The 24,668-nt window shown below is 37.6% G+C and overlaps 1 protein-coding gene and 1 pseudogene across 1 annotated transcript in view; both read left to right on the top strand.

The window, feature by feature from the left end:
* MAGI2 (membrane associated guanylate kinase, WW and PDZ domain containing 2) overlaps positions 1 to 24,668 on the top strand; it is an 835,146-nt gene that overhangs the window by 515,911 nt on the left and 294,567 nt on the right. The gene's annotated exons all lie outside the window — the stretch shown is intronic.
* Positions 7,106 to 7,563, top strand: LOC106725532 (annotated as a pseudogene).

Here is a 24,668-nt window from a genome sequence, read left to right as displayed (position 1 = left end):
GATTTGCTAAGATTTTGTTGAGGATTTTGGCATCTATGTTCATGAGGGATATTGGCCTGTAATTCTCTTTCATTGTGTTGTCTTTACCTGGTTTTGGTATTAGGGTGATGCTGGCTTCATAGAATGAGCTTGGAAGTGTTCCTTCTAGAGCATTCTTTTTCTTTTACTAAGAACCTAGAGGCCTGGTGCACGAATTCGTGCATGGGAGGTGGCCTGCGATAGGGGCGATCAGGGCTATCGGGGTGATTGGGGCCAGCCTGGGCGAGGGACCATGGGAAGTTGGCCGGCCTTGGGAGGTTGGCTGTGGGAGCTCACTGACCACCAGGGGGCAGCTCCTGTGTTGAGCGTCTGCCCCTTCGTGGTCAGTGTGTGTCATAGTGACCAGTCATAATGGTCGCTTAGGCTTTTTTATATATAGATTGTGCAAATAAAAACACAATAAGATTTGGGTCAGATTTAGATTGGGGTGTGTTTTTTAATTTCACTCCATTCGTTTTTACAGCCCTGATAACAAATGATTAAAAAAATCAGACTGGAGCACTAAATAACTAATTTTAGTTTAATAAGACTGAAGACATATTATAATCAATTTTATGAAGATGATTTGGGCTGAATTTAGTTAAAATGAGTGAAGTAAGTAGATAATGGAGTATTTATCTTTTTGAAAGAGAAAGCTAGGTGGGGAGGCTTTCAGCTGCTGCAGAGAAGTTTTAACTAGGAAGCCTCCAGTCACAACGGACCATTATGTTTCTAATTGCCCTTATTAACAGAAGAAAGAGGAGCACAAAATTTACTCTGGAGAATCTTAGGTATCCTGCTGTTTTCAAATAAGCTAAGTGGTATTGGTCAATATGTTTTAGATTTACAAGTTGGGTTTTATCAGCAGAAGAACAATGATGTCAGAAAACTAAGCAAACCAAATACTTAAAAGAAAAACTGACAAACTAAATGTGTTCCTAGATGGTGTGTGTGTGTGTGTGTGTGTGTGTGTGCCCACCCCCACCCCTAAAAAGCTCTGGATTTGAAACACCTACTTGTCTAATTAACAATAATAAAAAAAATTGTCCACGTGTTTCTGTTTTTAGCCAACGGAAAGACTATACCTTTTTTTTTTTTGGTAAGCTCTATTGGAGCAAGCAGTGCTTCTTCTGAGACTATCAATACTTAGCATTCTGTAGTTGAAATCTTGTGATGCTCAAAAACATTCTCATGCATTTCACAGCATATATCAGGGAGATTTCTCCACTTGGCAGAAGAATGTATCCAATTTTCCAAACTTGAGCATTCTTAATATTTCAGTGTGTGTGTGTGTGTGTGCGTGTGTGTGTGTGTGTGTGTGTTTTCAGAGTAAAGAGTGGGAGAGTATTTTTCATTGAATTATTCCTTGGTATTATCCAATTATTTGCATTTTCATATTTTACAGTCTGATTATTTTTGTTCTTCAGTGCATCTACCATTCACTACCTCTGTCATGGATACCCATTTCAGTTCCATTTATTCTAAATCTCTCTTTTTAAAAAAAAAAAAGTATTTTAATGGTTTAAAAGTGCCTGGAAAGTACTGCCTGATATAAAGAGAGTAAATAATTTAAGACAAGGAGAAAACAGATCAGTCCATTATCAAATAAAAATTGCACCAGACAGAGTTAACAGTTGAGCAGGCAAGGAAGACTTTACTCAACACTATTGCAATAAGGGAGTGAAATTGAACTCAACTCCCCTGAAAAAAAAAGCAGGAAGATTTTAAATGCTAGATGAAATTATGGAAAATAATGGAGAACTATGGGGATTCATGAAGGGGGACGTTTGGTCAAAGTAGTTAGGCCGTTTCTGTTTGCTAATGGACACTTGTCAAAGTTAGGCTCCTACCCTCCCACAGAGACTGGGAAATAGAGGTGGTATCTTTCTTGATGGTTGTGCTTCAAAAGATAACTCCCAGGACCTTGAGAAAGACATTCTAGGGTTGTGGAAGATTTATATCTCAAAGAGGCAGATAAAGAATTTACTGTTGCAAGTTTCTAAAGTAAATATTCTAAGAAAAAGAAGGTCAAGTGGCCATAGTGAGGAAGAAGCCTTTCTAAAACTTAAGCTGAGGGGAATGTTAAGGCCATCTCAGTCACCAGGTAATCAAAACAAGAGATGGTAAACTAATAATTAACAAGAGACTTTCAGTCCATAATATGAAGCAGTTACATCGAGAGAGAAATCAGGTTCAGATGTGCAACTTCAATGAGCATCCTCCAGACCAGACCTGAAATCAGCAGTAGTGCATCATCAAGTCCTGTCAAGTTGTCAAGTGTTCTCATCGCACCCGAGTCAACTGAATCAACACTGCTGTTTCTGCTCTGACTCTGATTGTGATTTACTTGATTCAGTTTGACATTTCTTTGAAAAATCTTCTACCTGATTATAGCATGTAGATAGCCAGTGTCTACTCTTGGATTTTCCCCACATAGCACACACACTTACACTTACAATTCAGTTTCATGGAGAATTTATACCTCCCTTTTTTCCTCTCTGATGTGTCATTAGACCCTTACATTCTATAAACAATGTTTAATTTTTAGCTTATGATGCTACCCAATATTGTTACCAGCGGTAAATATAATAACCCCAGTCCTCTATAAATTAGAAATAATAGAGGACAGAACAATATACAGGGTGGGGAAAAGTAGGTTTACAGTTGTTCTTATGGAAAATAATACAATAATTAATAAATAATAATACAAGAGTAAACTCTGTTTTGTGCACTCATGATTGTAAACCTACTTTTGCCCCACCCGATATTTACCCTCTATTTATTTTGTAAGGCTTCTTAATATTTGGAAACTTATCTGGAACTGGATGGAGCCCCCTTCCTTGCAGGAGATATAAATGTGACCATTTTTAGTCTTTTACATAGACATGAAGTCATGTGAGAGGTGAAACTGAATCCTTACTTATTGATTTTTATATATCAACCTTCAAGTTGGTAAATGTTCAAAAAATGTTAGTCATGTTTCAGTGCACGAACCCATCCAAGGTTTCTGTGAGCTCCTGGGGGCTTATATTCTTGAGGTCAGCCTTAGCGCTAAGTTCCTGTCCACAGACTCTTGATCTCACTCGCATTTCACCTTCTCTCTAGGCCCCGTGGTCGGCAAACTGCGGCTCGCAAGCCACATGCGGCAATTTGGCCCCTTGAGTGTGGCTCTTCCTAAGCCTTAGGAGTACCCTAATTAAGTTAATAACAATGTGCCTACCTATATAGCTTAAGTTTAAAAAACCTGGCTCTCAAAAGAAATTTCAGTCGTTGTACTGTTGGTATTTGGCTCTGTTGACTAATGAGTTTGCCGACCACTGCTCTAGGCCAACCCAGATATGGAACTCAACCCTTATTCCTTGATCGTCTTTGAAACCTCTCACAAAACAAATTACCAAGCAAAAAGTTAACAAACTTTATTAATGTTTTGGGCAATGTGTGTGTGTGTGTGCCTGTGTGTGCAGAAATTTAAAATATAATATTAAACTTTTTTTTCAATTACTTTAGTGACCTTGACATCGGTTTGTTTTCATAGGCTCAATCCTCATTTGCCTCTTCTTTTCCTTTCCTTAAATTTATGTTAATTCCTCATGCAAAGCAGTTTAGCTTTCCCCTTTTTTTATGGTCTTCTTTTATAAAAGTAAAGCTTCTAAGACCTGACTTTTTACAACCAGACAGAATTATCAAGCTATTTCTCTGAATATAAACATTCTCATGAAAAACATTTGTCAGCTGTTCAAATAACCATTTCCACCTCTCTTCAACATTTTATATTCTAGAGTTATCAGGATGTGGAATGTCATACTCAACATGCTCCAAGCTCACATCAAGTTAATTGTCCCTAAAAGTTGAATTGCTAAATAGGAAACTAATGGAAAATATTTGTCATCTATTTAGGGTATCTCTTTGCCCAATACAGAGCTAATTAAGAAACATAATTAATAGAGCTCTATCTTTTCAGGCCAGGAACAGAGATTTAACCCTATGTTCTTTTCTTTCCTGCCTCAATTCTATCAGCATCAGATCATTCTTTCATTTCAACATAATATCCTAACATTTTTATATTTCTCACAGTCATTCATTCATTCCTTCATTCAGTAAGATACTATTTACTTTGTATCAATATAACATAGAAGTCAAGTGGAGCTTAGATCAAGTAAATCAGAAAATAAATAGTAAAATTTCATATGGTACAAAACACTAATAAAATAAAGTAGGGTACTAGGTAAAGGGAGGGAAGGCGGTAGCTCTTTTAGATGGCATGGTCAGACCCTCTAGAAGCATGGGAAAGTTGACAAGACTTGAATAATAAAGAGCTAGCTATGAACGAATCTAAGGAATAATATACCAGGTAATGGAAAGGGTAGAGATAAAAGCCCTAACATGGAACTTGGCTTGAAAACTTCAGGGAATATACAGGGGGGAAATGCAAAACAAAACAACATGGCTAGAATATAGAGAACAGAGAAGAGAATGGTAATACATGAAGTATCAGAGGTTTGAAGGAATGAAATAGTAGATCCTGGTATAGAATTTGGATTTTTTCTAAATCATACTAGAAGGTATTTTTAAAATGGGTATGATTTTATCTAACTTGTCCTTTTTTTAAATCACTTTGCTGTGTGGAGATTATATTTTATATTGGTTGTCTTAAAATTTACCTTAAAGAGTCATCTTAAAACTATGGTGCACTCTCTTCAAATTGTCTTCCAGACAAATGCACTAAATTTATGTATTGTGAGCATGTACTATGTTCCTGGCACTGGGCTAGATGTGTAGATTCAACAATTACAAGGAAGTGATTCCCATACCCAAAAACACACAACCTCATTGGAAAAGATTTTGTTCTGTTTACTGTAGACCGTTAATATTCTCCACATTCTTTGCATTCTTATTAGAATCAGTATGACCTTCCATGACCTTTTGTGGATCATGGATTTTTAGACCTAAACTATATTCCTCCAACCACTTTATACAAAATAAAGGTTTAAGAATGTATTTGCATTTTCATCTTATTCTTGGAATTCTTTTCAATTTCATGATGAGTTGTCCGAATTCTTTTTAGTAGGAAAACTGAATTCATAGTACGGAGTAGAAAAATATAGCACCTATACAAAACTTTCTTTCTGTAGAGTGGCATTCCAAGTTAATTCAAGGTTGGATATATATTAATTAAACTAGGAAATTATTTGTAGTACCAGATCACAAAACAGAGTTTCTGTGTTAGGTCATTTCTATCTCATCTCCATATTGAAGTGCAAATATGCAGGGAGTACAGATTACCTCGCAGACTGCCAACCAAATGCCTGATTATTTGTGAATGTTTCTTGACCTTGAGGAGCTGAATGATGAACATGAGGGAATTCTTTGGGTAGGACACAGGGAAAGAAGCTAATCAAACAAATAAACAAAAGGCTCAGGGAAACACCAATTTTCTGTTGAGACTGAATCCCACTAAGCAAGACGCTGGGGCTTTCTCTGTACTTTGGACCATTTGTCTTGCTTCCCATCTTTCCTTCTCTTTTCATTGGACTTTAACATTGTAAGGATTTTTTCTCAGTCTATCTCACACCCCGTTGTGCCCTCTATTTTATCTGTGCTTTTGAGGTTTGTTTTCTATTCTATTTTTCCCATAATACAAGAGATGCATGCATTAAACAAGAGTCACTAAAGGACTGGGTCTGTGAAAAATCTATTTTGAAGTTGGAGGGAAAGGCAAGGCAGCTTTCTAAACATTCTTTTCCCTTGAGGCAAAATTCTGCTCAAAAAAAATTGTTTTCCTCCTTCAAAAGAATTAACATTTTGACCACTGAACATTTTGGAAACAGTTGTATATTGTGTCTTACAAATCCAGCTTCTTCATAGATCAAGTGCTGGTTAATGGCAATACCTTAGACCTTTTCTCATCTTTGTAAAAAGAACTGTTTATGGATGATAACATGTGGTTATAGAAATCCTTCAGATTTCATAAGGAATACGTGCTCCTTTCATTCCTACAACAGTACATATCAAAGACTTATTTTAAGCAAAGCCTAAGTCCCCATAGTACTCCCTGTCAAATGGTGGAGAAAGATGAGAAAATAACTATTATGCTACAAATGATAGGGGTTGTGACATTTGAATCAGGGGTTATAGAAGTATAGTCATGGTTACCTTGCTAAGAATGATGGTCAGGAAACCCTTTTAAGAAGGCTGACACTTAGCTGAGCCATAGGGACAGGTAGAATTTAGCCAGGAAAGGGAGGTGAGAAGCAGGTTCCAGGCAGAAGAAACAGCATATGCAAAAGGCAAGCATCAAGGACTGTGGTAAAGTCTGAACATGAACAAAAGTCTGAGCACAAAAGGTTTGTACAGGGAAAGGAGATGCACTTGGTAAGATGTGATCATAGCAGATCATCTTAGAGCCTGTGTGCCATTCTAAGGTTTACTTTCCTTGAAAGGCACCCAAGGATTTCTGGTAGGGGAAAATAAATGAATGGATTTGCATTTGTTGACTATTCACTCTTGCAGTATGAAATGAGGTGGACTGGAAGGTACAGGCAAAGAGAATAATTATTATTTTTTTAAATATATTTTATTGATTTTTTTTACAGAGAGGAAGGGAGAGAGAGAGTTAGAAACATCCATGAGAGAGAAACATCGATCAGCTGCCTCCTGCACACTCCCTACTGGGGATGTGCCCGCAACCAAGGTACATGCCCTTGACCGGAATCGAATCTGGGACCCTTGAGTCCACAGGCTGACGCTCTATCCACTGAGCCAAACTGGTTAGGGCCAAAAAGAATAATTAGGAAACAATTGCAAAACTCCAGATAAGAAGTGATGAGATTTTGGCTGTAGTCCTGGGAATAGAGGAGAGAGGAATTATTTGAGAGATGATTAAGGGCGGAACACAGGACTTCTTGAATAATGAGAAGAGGGAGGAAGAAATTTGTGGTGACTGTCAGGTTTCCAGTTTTGGCATCTGGCAGCTCTAATTCTAATCATTGAGACAGAACAAATTGATGGAAAACCTGTTGGGGGAAAGACTGTGATTCAGTCTCAGCCATGTTGATATTGAGGTCCTGATTATAAGGCTACATGCAGAGCAACATGCCCAAGTTTCATTGTGACTACTGGGATACATACCTCACCCATGACTCTCCATCTGTGAGAAAGACACACTGCAGTGGTAGGAAACACAAAAAGAATGTGCAAGACTGCTATCAGAAGTGGATAGAAGAGTAAGCTTAGAGCCGAATTGACAAAATAACTGCAGCACTTCAGCAAGGAAAGATACCTCCTACTCCATTCTTTGCTCCTCCTCCTGCAAGGGCAGTGATGGTACCCCCCGCCCTGGTTTGAAGCCCACACCCCATATGAGTTACCTCCCATGATGCCAGTGATGGGCCCTCCTTCTCGTGGGATGATGTCCATGGGACCTACTCCTGGAATGAGGCCACCTATGGGAGGGCACAGGCTAATGATGCCTGGGCCCCCAGTGATGAGACCTCCCACCAATCCCATCGGCCCAATCGGCCAGGAATGACTCTCCCAGACAGATAAGGGAAGCCCCTCAGCTTTGTATTTCTTGTTCAAGTTCACCAGAAGATCGGGGTGCTGCAACTCTGGGAGTTTTCAAACAGCATGACAAGGAAGACTCACTCCCTCTTCCTACCAAAGAGAGAATAGTTTTAGAGGGGAACAGCAGGACCAAAATAAAAAGAAAATTTTCATTTGTATTGTCAAACGTGAAAATAAAATTGCCAACTCTTTTAGTTTCAAAAAAAGTCAATGAAAACAGCAATTAACATGGTTCTCATATAAAGTCAAAAATTATAGTGGCTCATTAAAGGTTTACTCCTTTCCTCTACATGAAAATATTTTTACTTTAAAAAATCATTTATGTTTACTACCACTTCCCCAGCTTAGTCTATTCTCTGGAGAAATGCCACACTTGCAGACTTGATATTCACATGTTCCATAAACACTTTATTATTAATCCTTTAGGGTATATACTTGCAAATATTTTGTTTCTCTGTTGCATTCCTTATGCGATGTCATGCTCATATTACTGCAAACAGAGTAGTGAAGAAAGAATGGAATTGCAAGCCCTGGCCAGGTGGCTCAGTTGATTGGAGCATTTCCCGACCAGCAAATGTGGTGGGTTTGATTCCTAGTTAGAGCACATACCTAGGTTATAGGTTCAAACCCCCGTTGGAGCCTGTATGGGAGGTAACTGATCAATGTTTCTCTCACATCAACATTTCTCTTTCTTTCTCTCTCCCACCCCTTTCCTCTCTCTTTTAAAATCCATGAACATATCCTCCAGTAAGAATAAAAAGGAAAGAATGGAATAGCAATATCCTGCTAGTTATCAAATCTGTCAACTCTTCCATGTCAGTGTTTCTTACGTTTGTCCTTTCCTCACTTTACCTATCATCATTTTCCCAAAATAGGAACCTGTCGCTTCTTAGCCTGGGATACTTTTACCAGAGTTCTTAATTACCTACAACAGAAATGGATTCTGCTTGTTTTATGCAGAAAATAAATTTATTGAAAGGCTATTGAGTAGTTTGCAGAATCACAGGAAAGGTGGAAAAACAAGCTTGAAAAATAAGAAAAAACAAAGGGACTGAGTTTCAGGGTCATCCCACAAGCATAGGATAAGGAAGACCCTCACCGCTATCGCTGGCCAAGCTGCCCCGGCTGCCAGCAAAACCAGCTGTGGCAGTCTCTTCCACCACTGGAATAAATTCTTCGCTGTTGCTGCTGCTCTGCCTCACTAACTGCAGATTCAAAATCCCAGGTGGTTGTGTCTGATGGCCTAATCCTCGATTGAAAGTATGTCCATGCCCTATTTTCCAAGTTTCCAGGGAAGGCAAGTATCTGGGCTTTTCCACTTCTGTAGTTGGACACAGCACCCTCCCACTAACACTCATGTTGTGGAAAATTCTCCAAATATAGGCAAGAGAGTCCAAATCAGGGCAGCCACAGAAATGTAGAAGTCCTCCTGAATAACCACCTTACCTCCTAGTTCTAATCATTCATGTTTCTGTTTTCCTTTAAGCACTGTTTTGGGCATGTGCTATGTACTCATGGGGAAGATATCAAGATTGCATGTACCTGATGAAGGCTTTCCCAAAACATAACTATTATTATATTTGACACTATAATAGTTTCCAATAACTTAAAATCTTCAACACAGTATTCAAAAATATCAATTGATTTCTCTTACATATACCATCTTTTTTCTTATTATTTTTTAACATAAATTCTCTTCTCCAACTAGGATAATTATCTTCCAATTTATATATATTACTATGCTCATTTTCTGCAAAACCCCTGATCCATTCAGCTATTTCTCCCTAGCCCATGCCTGAACTCATTTTATTTCTTCTCCAAGTAGCACCCCAATTCTGTGCTTTGCCTCCTTCATGATTTCAAATGAGAATCATAAAATTAAAGGCATACTTACTGTGAAATCATACAGTATTTATGAACACTAAGTCATACCTGTGACTTGTTTTATAAACACTCTGTATGGATCTATTTTAAATGTAGATAGTTTTACCTCTCCAATTGGATTGTAAATGACTCAAGGATCTTAATTGCTAGTGTATCTCCTCTGCCATATCAATCACGTTAAATACAGAGTCTACTCCATGTGTCTGTGGAATAGCTGAGCAGACGTCTGGCCAGCTTCAACTCTCACCACACACTTTCAAAGAATTTGGGATCCTGGAGCCTATTCTTCTGAAACTTACTTTGTTTTGTTCTCTCCCACAATCTCTAACTCTAGGTAAATCCTAGTCATCATTCCACAAATGTATAAATTTCATATTATAGTGGGAACCGGGCAATGATGACTGGGCACAAATTAACTATCATTATTAGAAATTACCTGAAGCAAGTGTCCAGGTGATACCAACAGTGTCATCTTCATAGAGGAAAGATGACATTATAAAAAAAAATTGAAAAAGTTAATTTCCATACTACATCACATAATATTTTTATGCTTTGCAAAGTCAACACTGAAAAGAAATGGGTTTCATTTAAGAATCTGATTATTTTGTCATTGTCACACAATGACATTAATTGGGTACTAAATTTGCAAAATGCCTTTGTGAATGCAAACAAATGTGTCCTCTGTAAATTAAGGAAAAAACAGATGCCCGTTTCTCACACAAAGTTCCTTTCTGATGTTGTCAGAGCAGTACTTTTTCAGAGAATGAGTTTGGGCAGATGGCATTATCATTCAAATAAAATGAAATAGGCTTCCAAGTGTATCCATATCATCTTCCCCTGTGAATGCCAGAAGAATTTTTAAAGTTTCTAATGTATCTGAGTGTCCGCATAAATATAACCTGTTATTAAATAAATTCTAAAGATTACATTGTGACTCTCATGTTAGCTGAGATATCTTTCCAAATCAGATATTAGGAAATATCTGCAACATGTCCAATAATATCTATTGCACAACAAGGAAATGCAATGCAAAAGGATTTGAAGATTATTGAACTCCTTCTCCTAAAGTGCAATGTGAAAATTATGTCAAAGTTCCAGAGACATTCATCATAAAGGCTAAAGGCACAGGTGGCACAGGTCTTTCATGCATGTGACTCTTCAGGTTTTGTTACCAATGTTTAGAACATTGGGAATCCTAAGAAAGGACAGTCCAGAAAGCACCTGCATCTCCCAACGTTATCAAAAATAACTCAAGTTGTGACATCTGGCAAATGATTTAACCGCTGTTAAATAATATCCCTTCTCATAGAGTTGTTATGAGGATCAAATGAGATGATTTATGTAAAGCACTCAACACAGTGCCTGATACATAGCATCAATACATTGTAGCTAACTTGTATTTCTATGGTGCTCAATAACTGAAGTGGAGGTAGGAATGGGTATCACTTTTATAATTTTGCCTATGAAAAATTTAAAGGATAACATCCTATGTATGTTGGGTTGGGAACATAAATAGCATTTATTGCAGTTGAATATTTGGCAAACACTTTCACCACAAGAATACCTAACTGAAATCTGTTAACATTTGTTTAAAAAAACAACAACCATAAAGTAACAACTACTGTATTAATGTCATAAGAAGCCCAAACTCCTTGTGTCTCCCAAATCTCTATCTGAGGTTGCTCTTCAGGTGAAGTTTCAAGACTTTTTATTTTTAAATACATTTTATTGATTTTTTACAGAGAGGAAGGGAGAGGGATAGAGAGTTAGAAACATCACCAGCAAATGTGGTGGGTTTGATTCCTAGTTAGAGCACATACCTAGGTTATAGGTTCAAACCCCCGTTGGAGCCTGTATGGGAGGTAACTGATCAATGTTTCTCTCACATCAACATTTCTCTTTCTTTCTCTCTCCCACCCCTTTCCTCTCTCTTTTAAAATCCATGAACATATCCTCCGGTAAGAATAAAAAGGAAAGAATGGAATAGCAATATCCTGCTAGTTATCAAATCTGTCAACTCTTCCATGTCAGTGTTTCTTACGTTTGTCCTTTCCTCACTTTACCTATCATCATTTTCCCAAAATAGGAACCTGTCGCTTCTTAGCCTGGGATACCTTTACCAGAGTTCTTAATTACCTACAACAGAAATGGATTCTGCTTGATTTATGCAGAAAATAAATTTATTGAAAGGCTATTGAGTAGTTTGCAGAATCACAGGGAAGGTGGAAAAACAAGCTTGAAAAGTAAGAAAAAACAAAGGGACTGAGTTTCAGGGTCATCCCACAAGCATAGGATAAGGAAGACCCTCACCGCTATCGCTGGCCAAGCTGCCCCGGCTGCCAGCAAAACCAGCTGTGGCAGTCTCTTCCACCACTGGAATAAATTCTTCGCTGTTGCTGCTGCTCTGCCTCACTAACTGCAGATTCAAAATCCCAGGTGGTTGTGTCTGATGGCCTAATCCTCGATTGAAAGTATGTCCATGCCCTATTTTCCAAGTTTCCAGGGAAGGCAAGTATCTGGGCTTTTCCACTTCTGTAGTTGGACATAGCACCCTCCCACTAACACTCATGTTGTGGAAAATTCTCCAAATATAGGCAAGAGAGTCCAAATCAGGGCAGCCACAGAAATGTAGAAGTCCTCCTGAATAACCACCTTACCTCCTAGTTCTAATCATTCATGTTTCTGTTTTCCTTTAAGCACTGTTTTGGGCATGTGCTATGTACTCATGGGGAAGATATCAAGATTGCATGTACCTGATTAAGGCTTTCCCAAAACATAACTATTATTATATTTGACACTATAATAGTTTCCAATAACTTAAAATCTTCAACACAGTATTCAAAAATATCAATTGATTTCTCTTACATATACCATCTTTTTTCTTATTATTTTTTAACATAAATTCTCTTCTCCAACTAGGATAATTATCTTCCAATTTATATATATTACTATGCTCATTTTCTGCAAAACCCCTGATCCATTCAGCTATTTCTCCCTAGCCCATGCCTGAACTCATTTTATTTCTTCTCCAAGTAGCACCCCAATTCTGTGCTTTGCCTCCTTCATGATTTCAAATGAGAATCATAAAATTAAAGGCATACTTACTGTGAAATCATACAGTATTTATGAACACTAAGTCATACCTGTGACTTGTTTTATAAACACTCTGTATGGATCTATTTTAAATGTAGATAGTTTTACCTCTCCAATTGGATTGTAAATGACTCAAGGATCTTAATTGCTAGTGTATCTCCTCTGCCATATCAATCACGTTAAATACAGAGTCTACTCCATGTGTCTGTGGAATAGCTGAGCAGACGTCTGGCCAGCTTCAACACTCACCACACACTTTCAAAGAATTTGGGATCCTGGAGCCTATTCTTCTGAAACTTACTTTGTTTTGTTCTCTCCCACAATCTCTAACTCTAGGTAAATCCTAGTCATCATTCCACAAATGTATAAATTTCATATTATAGTGGGAACCGGGCAATGATGACTGGGCACAAATTAACTATCATTATTAGAAATTACCTGAAGCAAGTGTCCAGGTGATACCAACAGTGTCATCTTCATAGAGGAAAGATGACATTATAAAAAAAAATTGAAAAAGTTAATTTCCATACTACATCACATAATATTTTTATGCTTTGCAAAGTCAACACTGAAAAGAAATGGGTTTCATTTAAGAATCTGATTATTTTGTCATTGTCACACAATGACATTAATTGGGTACTAAATTTGCAAAATGCCTTTGTGAATGCAAACAAATGTGTCCTCTGTAAATTAAGGAAAAAACAGATGCCCGTTTCTCACACAAAGTTCCTTTCTGATGTTGTCAGAGCAGTACTTTTTCAGAGAATGAGTTTGGGCAGATGGCATTATCATTCAAATAAAATGAAATAGGCTTCCAAGTGTATCCATATCATCTTCCCCTGTGAATGCCAGAAGAATTTTTAAAGTTTCTAATGTATCTGAGTGTCTGCATAAATATAACCTGTTATTAAATAAATTCTAAAGATTACATTGTGACTCTCATGTTAGCTGAGATATCTTTCCAAATCAGATATTAGGAAATATCTGCAACATGTCCAATAATATCTATTGCACAACAAGGAAATGCAATGCAAAAGGATTTGAAGATTATTGAACTCCTTCTCCTAAAGTGCAATGTGAAAATTATGTCAAAGTTCCAGAGACATTCATCATAAAGGGTAAAGGCACAGGTGGCCAGCTCTTTCATGCATGTGACTCTTCAGGTTTTGTTACCAATGTTTAGAACATTGGGAATCCTAAGAAAGGACAGTCCAGAAAGCACCTGCATCTCCCAACGTTATCAAAAATAACTCAAGTTGTGACATCTGGCAAATGATTTAACCGCTGTTAAATAATATCCCTTCTCATAGAGTTGTTATGAGGATCAAATGAGATGATTTATGTAAAGCACTCAACACAGTGCCTGATACATAGCATCAATACATTGTAGCTAACTTGTATTTCTATGGTGCTCAATAACTGAAGTGGAGGTAGGAATGGGTATCACTTTTATAATTTTGCCTATGAAAAATTTAAAGGATAACATCCTATGTATGTTGGGTTGGGAACATAAATAGCATTTATTGCAGTTGAATATTTGGCAAACACTTTCACCACAAGAATACCTAACTGAAATCTGTTAACAAAAAAACAACAAAACAACAACCATAAAGTAACAACTACTGTATTAATGTCATAAGAAGCCCAAACTCCTTGTGTCTCCCATCTGAGGTTGACCCCCAACTGCACCACCCCGCCAGCCTGGTCACCCTTAACTGCCCCCCCCTCTGGCCTAGTCATTTCTTACTGCCTCCCTGCTGGCCTGGTCACCCCTCATGATCCCCCCATCCCCCATGCCAGCCTGGTCGCCCCACACAGCCTGTTTGTTCAGTCATTTGGTCGTCCTTCACTAACCCCCCTGCCGGCCTGGTCGCCCAACGCAGCCTGCTGTTCAGTCGTTTGGTCTTTCAGTCCGCAGGCCGACGCTCAATCCACTGAGCCAAACCAGTTAGGGCAAGACTTTTTTTTTAATCTTTCACAGGCCTCATTCATTCCTTTAATAGGAATATATTTTAGCTAGTGATGACTGTGTACAAATCAGTATTTTTTTGTTTTTTTTTTGCTTCAGTAGGGCATTGCAGATAAAAACTGATGTGATTGCCTCTCTTAGACCATGTGGTCCTCTAGAACTCTCTGTGCTTTGTCTGCACAATACCACTGCTGTCGACTAATTTGAATGTATACATGTAGAGTCTTGCAGAGTTGCTGAGTCCTGCATCTTATCACTGTCACTGCTCATATGATTTACTCTCAGTCCAGTTGTTATCCCTGGGACACATCCCAGCTCCACGTGGGCCCTTAACGCTTCCTGAAAGCCTGGCATGGAAGGCAACCTGCAGGGCTGATTTGTGGGATTGACTGACTCTTTACATGCCAGGCATCCCAAGCCGAGAGGGACTCTGCCAGCTTCATGCAGGCAATACTTTTCACTGGGTGACATGCTCTCCAAGAATTCTTGCAATGTTTTAGGCATCTGGACACCTTTCAGACACAGTGGGCATCATGTTTTTTATTCCAGGCCTTTTTTTGTTTTTATTTTACAGATATATCTAATACAAATATCATTAGGGAATCTCACCCTCAGTTTTTTTGTGTATATGTTTCTTTGTTTCCTTCTACCATGAAGCAAAGCAGTAAAACAGTACATGCTGTTAGATCCAAATCTCTAAGTTTTTGCATTACTGTATCATACCTCATTACCATACTTTATAATTTTATCAAAGAGGGTTTTATATTTTATTAGGTATAGATTTCAGTTCCCTATTCCTGACATCTAATCCAGTCCTTCCGTCTGAGGGACAGAGATGGGACCGAGCTGAATAGGCAAAGATTCGTACAAATCACAGTGACCAGATCATTGGAAACAATATCCTGCCCTCTTTTGTGTTTGTGGATAGAAAACTCGGGATTTGTACTAAAATTCTACCATTTCCCTCTGAGCAAAATATCACATTTGAGGTGGATGCTAATATAAGGCAGATGTCAGTACAGTGTGTATTAATAGGCATTTGGTTGCTTTTTGATGCTGGCTGATACTATGATGATGCAAGATTAATTATAAACTAACTGAAGGTATATCTGTAACATTTATACCATTCACATTCTTCAGATTCAGAGATGCTCACGCCCTTTCAGCACCATTCATTGCACTGCATTGCCAAAATGGGAAAGACTGTGGTTCCAATATCTCTACTTAGGAATCTAGCTAAAATAATCTGGACAGGAAATTATTGTGATAAAGAACATTTGGGCAATCTTAACACAGAAAATGGATTATGTTAATATGATTTAATGTCTGTATTTGGGCATTTCTGTCATTAACGTTTAATAGGTAGCAGTAGTGCCCATAGAATAATACCAAATAGGGAATAGAAACCTCATTGTTAGAGTGACACTCTGGATAGTCTACCTTCTCCTTTCATGCCATGAGAAAAGCTTTCCCAGCCTTCCTTACCTTTGACACTCTAATCCAGTGGTTCTCAACCTTCCTAATGCCGCGACCCTTTAATTCAGTTCCTCATGTTGTGGTGACCCCCAACCATAAAATTATTTTCGTTGCTACTTCATAACTGTAATTTTGCTACTGTTATGAATCGTAATGTAAATATCTGATATACAGGATGTATTTTCATTGTTACAAATTGAACATAATTAAAGCATAGCAATTAATCACAAAAACAATATGTAATTATATATGTGTTTTCTGATGGTCTTAGGTGACCCCTGTGAAAGGGTCGTTCGACCCCCAAAGGGGTCATGACCCACAGGTTGAGAACCGCTGCTCTAATCTATCTGTGATAAGTCCTGCTGAGAATTATTCATCTTCTCCACCTACAACGAGTCTAAAACTGAACTGAGAGCCTGGTCAGTTTGTCTATTCTGTTCATGTTTAAAAACATTCCACAACACAGATGGTCATTCTGGAAGCTATCCTCTCGTCCTTTCTCTCCCCAAATGATGTTGACAATTCCTATTTTATTGATATTTCTTATTTTAAGTGTCCTTTTCAAAAATGCATATGAATTACGTCTTTGTTCTGACTGAGAAACACAGAGCTCTGTAGACCAGATAAAGTAGACTTTATGGCAACTCATGTCACCCCAATTTTCCAAATGTCCAGCTTATCTACAAAGCATGCAAGTCTCTTAGGATCCACGTTTTTCATAGCAAAAGCAGAAATGGATGCTAGCACCTAATGGCATGTAGAGCTGCCATGAGGCTTCTGCACCCAGTGTTGCGGCAGATGCTTCCAACAGCACCATCGCGGACAGTTGGCTCATCTCTGCACACTTTCGTTCACAGCCCTAGGTTCCTGCTCAGTCTGATCCATTTCACTGGTCTGAGTGGCATTTTAATTAAACAATGCTCTGAGGCTCCATATTAATTAGAAAGTGAAATTAGGGCATATTCCTAAGTAGAATTCAGCTCTTCTATTATAATAAACAAAGCTAAATATTAAATTTCATTTTCCAAGCCCTTACTGTATTGATGTTCAATATTTAGTTGTCCCCTGAGATTTTAAACAGTATGGTTTCCTCGTATATATCCAATTAATTAAATTTAAAAGGACTGCTCTGCTAGAAAAATGACATGCATTGTGTGAATTCACCCTAAAATACTCAATTGACAAATGTGTTGCTGACTTATTGTATTAGGATTATTTAAATCAATCATAATTAATTATATCCATGAAATGTAGCAGCCTGCAATTCCAGGCTCTTCAAAAATTACCTTAGGGTTTAGGTAGAGTAAAATATACATGTATTTCTCCTTGTAGCATATATCATAAATTATAATGAATTAAATTGGTGAAAATTTCTGTTTAAAGGTTGGGTCTGTCTGAAACCATCAGCTCCATGGATGTTGAGACTTATCCCTGTACCCTCACTGCCTCCTTCAGAGTAGATGAGCAATAAATATTTCTTGAATGAAAAAAGGGCTCATGAATGATGCTACATTATGAGACATTAAGTAATGTCATCAGTGAAGAATTGCAAATTTCACTTTCTAATCTGTCCAGATCTCATCAAGAACACATCAGCCAATCACTTCAGGGACATAAAAAGAAAACAGCAATCACAACCACCACCCAAACCATGGCAAAATGTGGCCATTTCCCTCAGTTTCTCGTAAATCTTTAAAATCTCATTGATAAGGCAAAATGGAGAATTAAAGCAAAATTTTGCTTTATTTCTCATAACCTATCCAGGTCTTCACCTAGACTCCCTGGAAAAGGGTGACTAAATAATTGTTAAAGCTTCCAGTTTTATCAATATTCATTTTGAATCAATAATTAAAATATAGTTTCAATATAAAATAGCATATTATTGAAATGTGTGATTCAAGGTTTAAGCTTCTTCCATGTGTTCTTGCCCTACGAAGGTTGAAGAATAAACTCACAGACAAAAAGGCTTCTTTAATAATAAAAAAAAGGTAGAAGTTTATTGGAAGCAGATACAAACTCCATCTGGGCAGGAGTGTCCCCAAAGGAGACCCCCTGGGGAGGGGCCCCCAAATGGGAAAAGGCTTCTCTCTCTCTCTCTCTCTCTCTCTCTCTCTCTCTCTCTCCTAATGGGAAAATCAATCTTAAAAAAAGGCTTGTGTCCCTTTGTCTCCCGTTTATATATGCTGCAGTTCTTTGTCTGAACCTGACCCTTTCTAATTGGACCTTTTCTTAATTTAGGACCCCTGTGCTTTCCTCATTGGTCACTCTGTTATATAGCATCAGTTTCAAAGCTCAAAGCCCACACGGTGCTCCCCTTTTTCTCTCCCCTTATCTTGCAACATTCCTTTATCCTCTGCACAAATAAGATATGCATTTTGGCGTCTCCAAGCCCCCATCTATGCATTCCTCTCCCATGGACCCTCTTTATCTCTAAGACTCCCTAAACCTGCCTGTTTTGTCCCTAGAATTCCTTTCATCATGAGCAATTTAGCTTTCAGTCCTTTACTGTTCACGCCTACCTTTTATAGTTAAGCAATTCCTTGAGTTTCTGGCTGTCCTTGCGTACCTCTTTTTCCTTCCTTCCTTCCTTCCTTCCTTCCTTCCTTCCTTCCTTTCTTCCTTCCTTTCTTCAAAAATAAGCATGTGAGTGTTTTTGTTTAGCAGTATAGCCCACAAATCATTGTATACCTTAGAGATTTTCTTCATAAGTTTTGCATCTATTTAGCAATCACCATTGGCACATAACATGCCCATTTAACCAATCATCTCTAGTTTGATAGTTAGGCTGCTTCCATGGTTTTCTATTAAAATAATACCACAAGGAATGACCTTGTGCATTTGCCTTTTCTATTGTTGAAGATGAAACTTTACAGAAACTTCCCAGAGGATAGATTGTTGGATCAAAGGAAAAAGTATGTCTGGTTGTGTTAGTTATTGCCAAACTCCCCTCAATATGAGCTGTATAATGTTACCCATCCACCAGTCTTGTATGAGGGGCCAGCTTTTCCACAACCTTGCCAAAAAGCTTGTTGTCAAGCTTTTGAATTTTTGCCAATCTGATAGATGAGACAATATATCTCAATGTACATTTCTCTTATGATTAAGGAAGTTGGGAATTTTTCATGTTTAAAGGATATCTGAGTATACTTTTGTGAACTTTCTATTCTTGGCTTTTGCATATTTTTCTATCACATTTTTAGTCCTCTATTGTTTTTTTCCCCCACTTTTAAAAAGTTTTCTTTGGAGGAGAGTCAACCTTTATTATTGGTATGTTATAAATATTCTCTCTGAGTTTGTCATTTACCTTTTAACATTATGGTGTTTTGAACTATACAAGGATTCTTTTTTTTTGCTTTTAAGTAGTCACATCTGTCAAGTTTGAGTCATGAAATAAATGCCTTTCCTCATGCCCAGTTTATAAAGGGATTTATCTGTAGGATTCATTGTTTCATTTGTTCCTTTTCCATTTGGAGTTTACTATGGTAAATTGACTAAAAACCTGTCTATTTAACCATTCTATCTCCACCGACACCAATTTTCATGTTATATTTTCCTAAGAAATTTATCTATTTCATTTAGATTTTTAATTTTGCTAACATAGGTTTGTACACAGTATTTTTTTATGATTGCATCTGTTTTGTTATTCCTTACTTCGTTATATGTAACTTGTCTCTTTTAAATCTTAAATTAGATTTATTTTGCTAATTTTTTAAAAGAAATACCATTTTGATTGAAGTTATTTTTCTATTTTCTATCATACGAATTTATGTTTTTATTGTTTGTATTTCTTATGTGTGTGTTTCTAGAGGGATTCCTTTGTTGTTCCCTTTCCACATTTTTTTTCACATGGTTTTATTGGTGAGAGAGAGAAAAACATTGATGAAAGTACAACATAGATTGGCTGCCTCCTGCATGTCCCCCACTGGGGATTGAGCCAGAAACCCAGGCATGTGCCCCTTCTGACCAAGAATCAAATGGGCAACCTCCTGGTGCACAGGAGGATGTCCAACCAACTGAGCCAATGGCCGGGGGGGCCTTTCCACCTTTTGGACCTGGGAATTCACTTTCAATATTGCTGTTCTTCCGTGTGTGTGTGTGTGTGTGTGTGTGTGTGTGTATAGTATCTTATAGATTTTGCTACTTAGTGTTTTCATTCATTACTTTTAGAAATGCTTCAAATTCCATTTACATTTCTTCTTTGACGCAATCGTTGTTAGAGTTTTTAATTTCTAGATGCAAGTTCCTTTGATGATTACTTTGTTATGAATGTCTAAATTTTATTGCATTATGGTCAGATATTATTGTTTGTATTATTTCTGCTTTGTGAAATTTACCGAGACTTTGTTGTAATCTAATATGTAGATAATTTTGGAGATTGTTCCATGTGTATTAGTACTTCTGGGGAATATACTAGTATATTCTCTATTATTGGAGTGTGAAACTCAAAAAAGAGAAGGAGGTAGTGGGGAAAACCAAAAGATTTGCCTAATTAATTATGCTATATTTAGTTCTATATCTGTAATTTTGCCAACTTGACCTATCTTAGACTAAGAGCAGTCTTAAATATCTGTTATTAGTGTATTTCTCTTCCTCCTTGCAACTCCTGTAGTTTCTATTTTATAAAGGTGGTTTGTATTATTTAATATACAGATATTGATGTTATATTTTGTGATCTTTATTGTTAAAAAGTAGTATTTTTTGCCTGGTTAATGCGTTTGAGCTGAATTCTGCAGTTAATAACAGGACCTTAATCCCTATTTACTTCTTTTTTTTTATGTCAGGTAAAACTTTGCCTAACCATTTGGCTTTTCTGAGTCACTTTGCTGAAATATGTCTCTTCTTTACAGCATGGGGTTGGGTTTTTTCATGAGCTAATTAGAAAATATTAAGCATTCATTTTTATGTTTTGTTTTAACTCTGTCATAGTGTTGTATGTTACGTTTATTAAGCATATCCTATTATATTGCCTGTTTCTTTCTCTCTGTAATCTGTTTTCTTTGGGATTTGTTTGTTTGTTTTTGGTATTTAGAATAGTTTTTATTTGTGTTCTAATGATTGCCATTATACTGACCCCTTTTAAAAATATATATATGTTTTTATTGATGTCAGAGAGGAAGGAAGAGGGGAGAGAGAGATAGAAACATCAATGATGAGAGAGAATCATTAATTGGCTGCCTCCTGCACGCCCTGGGATTGAGCCTGCAACCCAGGCATGTGCCCTTGACCGGAATCAAACCTGGGACCCTTCAGTCTACAGGCCAATGCTTTATTCACTGAGTCAAACCAACTAGGGCTATCCTGATACCTTTTTTAAGGCCCTTATTCAGGTATTAGTTTTAAATGATATGCTGTGATGCCCACCTATTACCTAAGCCAGTGGTCGGCAAACTCATTAGTCAACAGAGACAAATATCAACAGTACAACGATTGAAATTTCTTTTGAGAGCCAAATTTTTTAAACTTAAACTATATAGGTAGGTACATTGTTATTAACTTAATTAGGGTACTCCTAAGGCTTAGGAAGAGCCACACTCAAGGGGCCAAAGAGCCGCATGTGGCTTGCGAGCCGCAGTTTGCCGACCACGGACCTAAGCAACAGTTAATGAAATCATTGGTCATTCTCTTTTTTCTCCTCTCTTTTTTAATTGCATTATTTCAGCAGCATTGAAACATATATTTTTTTCATATTATTCCAACCTTTGTTTCCACCTTTGCTCTACACTTGGATCTAAAATTAAATGTGTTAAATGATACTATTAGTCCTTTTCTCCAGTCAGCTTTTGAATTAAGGTTGGTTTCATTAAGTAGATACCTCAGCAAGTATCCTTGGATACTGTATTCCTGAGTGCTTGCGTAATATAAACTTGTGGGGGTGGCAGTGAGTGAGTGTGTGTGTGTGTGTGTGTGTGTGTGTGTGTGTGTGTGTGTTTTGATACTTGAAGGACAGATTGGCTGGGTATAAAATCCGTGGCTCAATCTTTATTTGAAATTATTTAAAATACTGCTTCACTGTTGTCAAGTGTGTATGTTGTTCCTGAGATGTGAAACTGATACCAGAGGAAATCGTTTCCTCTGGTGTCATGGGGGAAAAATGCAGGGACACTTGCAAAGGAGGATTGGAGCGGTAGTGGCAAGATTTATTGACATGAAAACAAAGGAAGGGCTAACTATAGAAGAGGCCAGATCACAGCACTGGGAGTAAGCTTAGACTGGGCTGCCTAGACCCAAAAAAGGAAAAGGAGACTTACAGCAGCCAAAGGAGAGTCCTTAAAACCCACTGCTCCCCTGGTCACAAGTCATGTGGGGACCCTTAGAATTTAGGAGAAAAGAAAGCAAAAGTAAGACAAGAGAGAAGAAATGGCATGCAGGGCACAGATGCCCCTGAAAAGGCTGCCGCAATCCATGAGGAACTTCCCTGATGGGTCCAGCAGCAGAACCTGGTTGATGTTGCCAGTCTGCCTCCAGGTACCGTGCCTGATGCCTCATCCCAGACCAGGCGCTTCACCGTCTCACTGCTAAAGAAATCTAGTTCCAGGATCTCATGCCCACACGTGGGCTCAGAAGGGTCAGGACCCAGAGCTGCAGTGCCATCACGCCCGACACCTGAGGCTCCAGTAGCCCAGCTCAGTCTCTGCTTTCATCAGGCAATTAAAATTCTTAGCTGTGTGACCTTGGGCAAGTTATTTAACTTCTCTGTGCTTCATGTCCTCATCTGTGTGTCTTCTGCCAAGGCTTCATGGTGCCCAGACCATGTGGCTGCCCCTCTGGAGATGGGCTTTTTTTAAGCTTTAATTATATTTCCTCGGGTTTCAGAAGGGACAGACTTTCTTTCAAACTATCTAATCCCTTTCCTGGATTTTCCAGGATTTCGTACCCTTATACTGTCTGGTCTTTTTCAAAAAATTTATCAGCGTAGTCTCCTTCTCTTTTATGGTCACCATTTTGGCTTCTACTGCACATGCCTCATCATTTAGCTTCTCTTGTGTGGAAGGTGGGCTTAGTAAAAGGACTTCCCCCTATGCCATTTTCTCCCCTCCCCCATTAATGGGGCAGTCTCCCCAGGATGACTGTAAAGCTGCCTCTTCTTACTTAATCAGGCTGGTTTCATCTGCTCTCTTCCTTTTATTAATAACTAACTGCCTACTGTAATAATATCAACTTGGTGTGTTTTTTCCATTGGAAGAAACTTATCTTTCAGCCAGTTTTTTGTTTTTTGTTTTTAAGTCTAATGGCTAACGGGCATATATCTTGAAATTCACTGTTCTGAGACAATGTTCCAGGCATGTGGAAAACCCTTTAAGCAAACAGAATTAGTTATTTCTGAAAAAAAAAATTTTATTATAGTTTCAAGTAGTAGTTATATTATTTTCTTCTTTGTGTATTCCAATTATACATATACTGTATTATCTTTGTCTATCTTCTATATTAATTTTTTTCTGATTCTTTTTACATTTCATTATGTTCTAAAGTCTATTACTATGTCTTGCCTCAATAGTCCTTATTTTATTTCTAACTTAATCTATTCTCTCTTGAGTACTTTGTAATTTAGTTTTAATTGCAAAGATTCCTTTTTTCCCCAACTCTCCTTAACTCTCTGTTTTTTTGCCCATTTCTATTCAGAGCTTTTAAATTTCTTATTCAAAATGTTCTTTTATGCTTATAAGTGATTTTTTCAAATTTTCTTAAGAATTCATTACAATTTTCTCATTTGTATTTTGTTTTTGTGTTTATTGTGAGGAAAGAAACAAATTTTCATTAGTTGTATTATTTTGACTCTTAATTCTGATTTCTGATAGTAGTATTGTATGAATATTGTCTGCTGTTTCCTATTAATTTTGGGGGGAAAAAATCCTAGACCAGCAATAACAGTTACATAGAAGCAAAAATAAAGGATTTTGGTGGAATACTGTATCCTTGGTCCATGAGCACCCTCTTCTGTTTCTCTTGTGAATTACTGATTTTTTAATGGATGACATTTTTTTTTCAGATGGAGTAGTTGATATGTCTTATAATCTTAAGATTCTCTTTTGTTTCTGCAGGTGCTGAATTTCTACCTTATGCTTCTTTCCTGTCATAACCAAATTTTCAAATTTCCAAGGGCCATTTCTCCATCAACATCATCTTTGTCTTCTTATTAAGTAGTGCCTTCCCAAGGTTCCACCTCTTATTCTGCTCACTTCCAAATCTTTTTTTTTTTCCAATTCCTCAATTGTAGTTGTGTTCTGATCAATTAGGTCTATTATCAACATTTTCTCCACTCCGGATGGGAATTTATCTTTCTGAGGGTGATTTTGTTTGTTTTTCTACCCCAGGCTCCTGGCCCCTTTTTTTCTTTTCTGCATCTCACCACCATTTCTGATCCAGAATGGACCCCTGGATGGTTGGTGGTGCTGGATTGGGGCATTTATGTTTCTGCTTATATATAATGTTTGAAGTTCATGGTATTTTCTTTCACCTAATTATGTTGTAGGCATGGGTTCTGGGTGGATTTTTTAGGGTTTTTCAGGGTTAGTGGAGAGGTTAACACTTAAATGTCAGCCTTTACAACTTGGAAGCTCAGTATGTTTCAATAAATAAATTTAAGTGGATAATAATAATAAATGGACAGATCAATGGATGTATTAATGTAAACTCACAAAAGTGAAGATACCCCTAGCTGGTTTGG

This window comes from Myotis brandtii, unplaced genomic scaffold (assembly GCF_000412655.1).
Source record: "Myotis brandtii unplaced genomic scaffold, ASM41265v1 scaffold17, whole genome shotgun sequence".
NCBI classification, from domain to species: Eukaryota; Metazoa; Chordata; class Mammalia; order Chiroptera; family Vespertilionidae; genus Myotis; species Myotis brandtii.
This window is presented reverse-complemented; position numbering and strand designations above follow the sequence as displayed.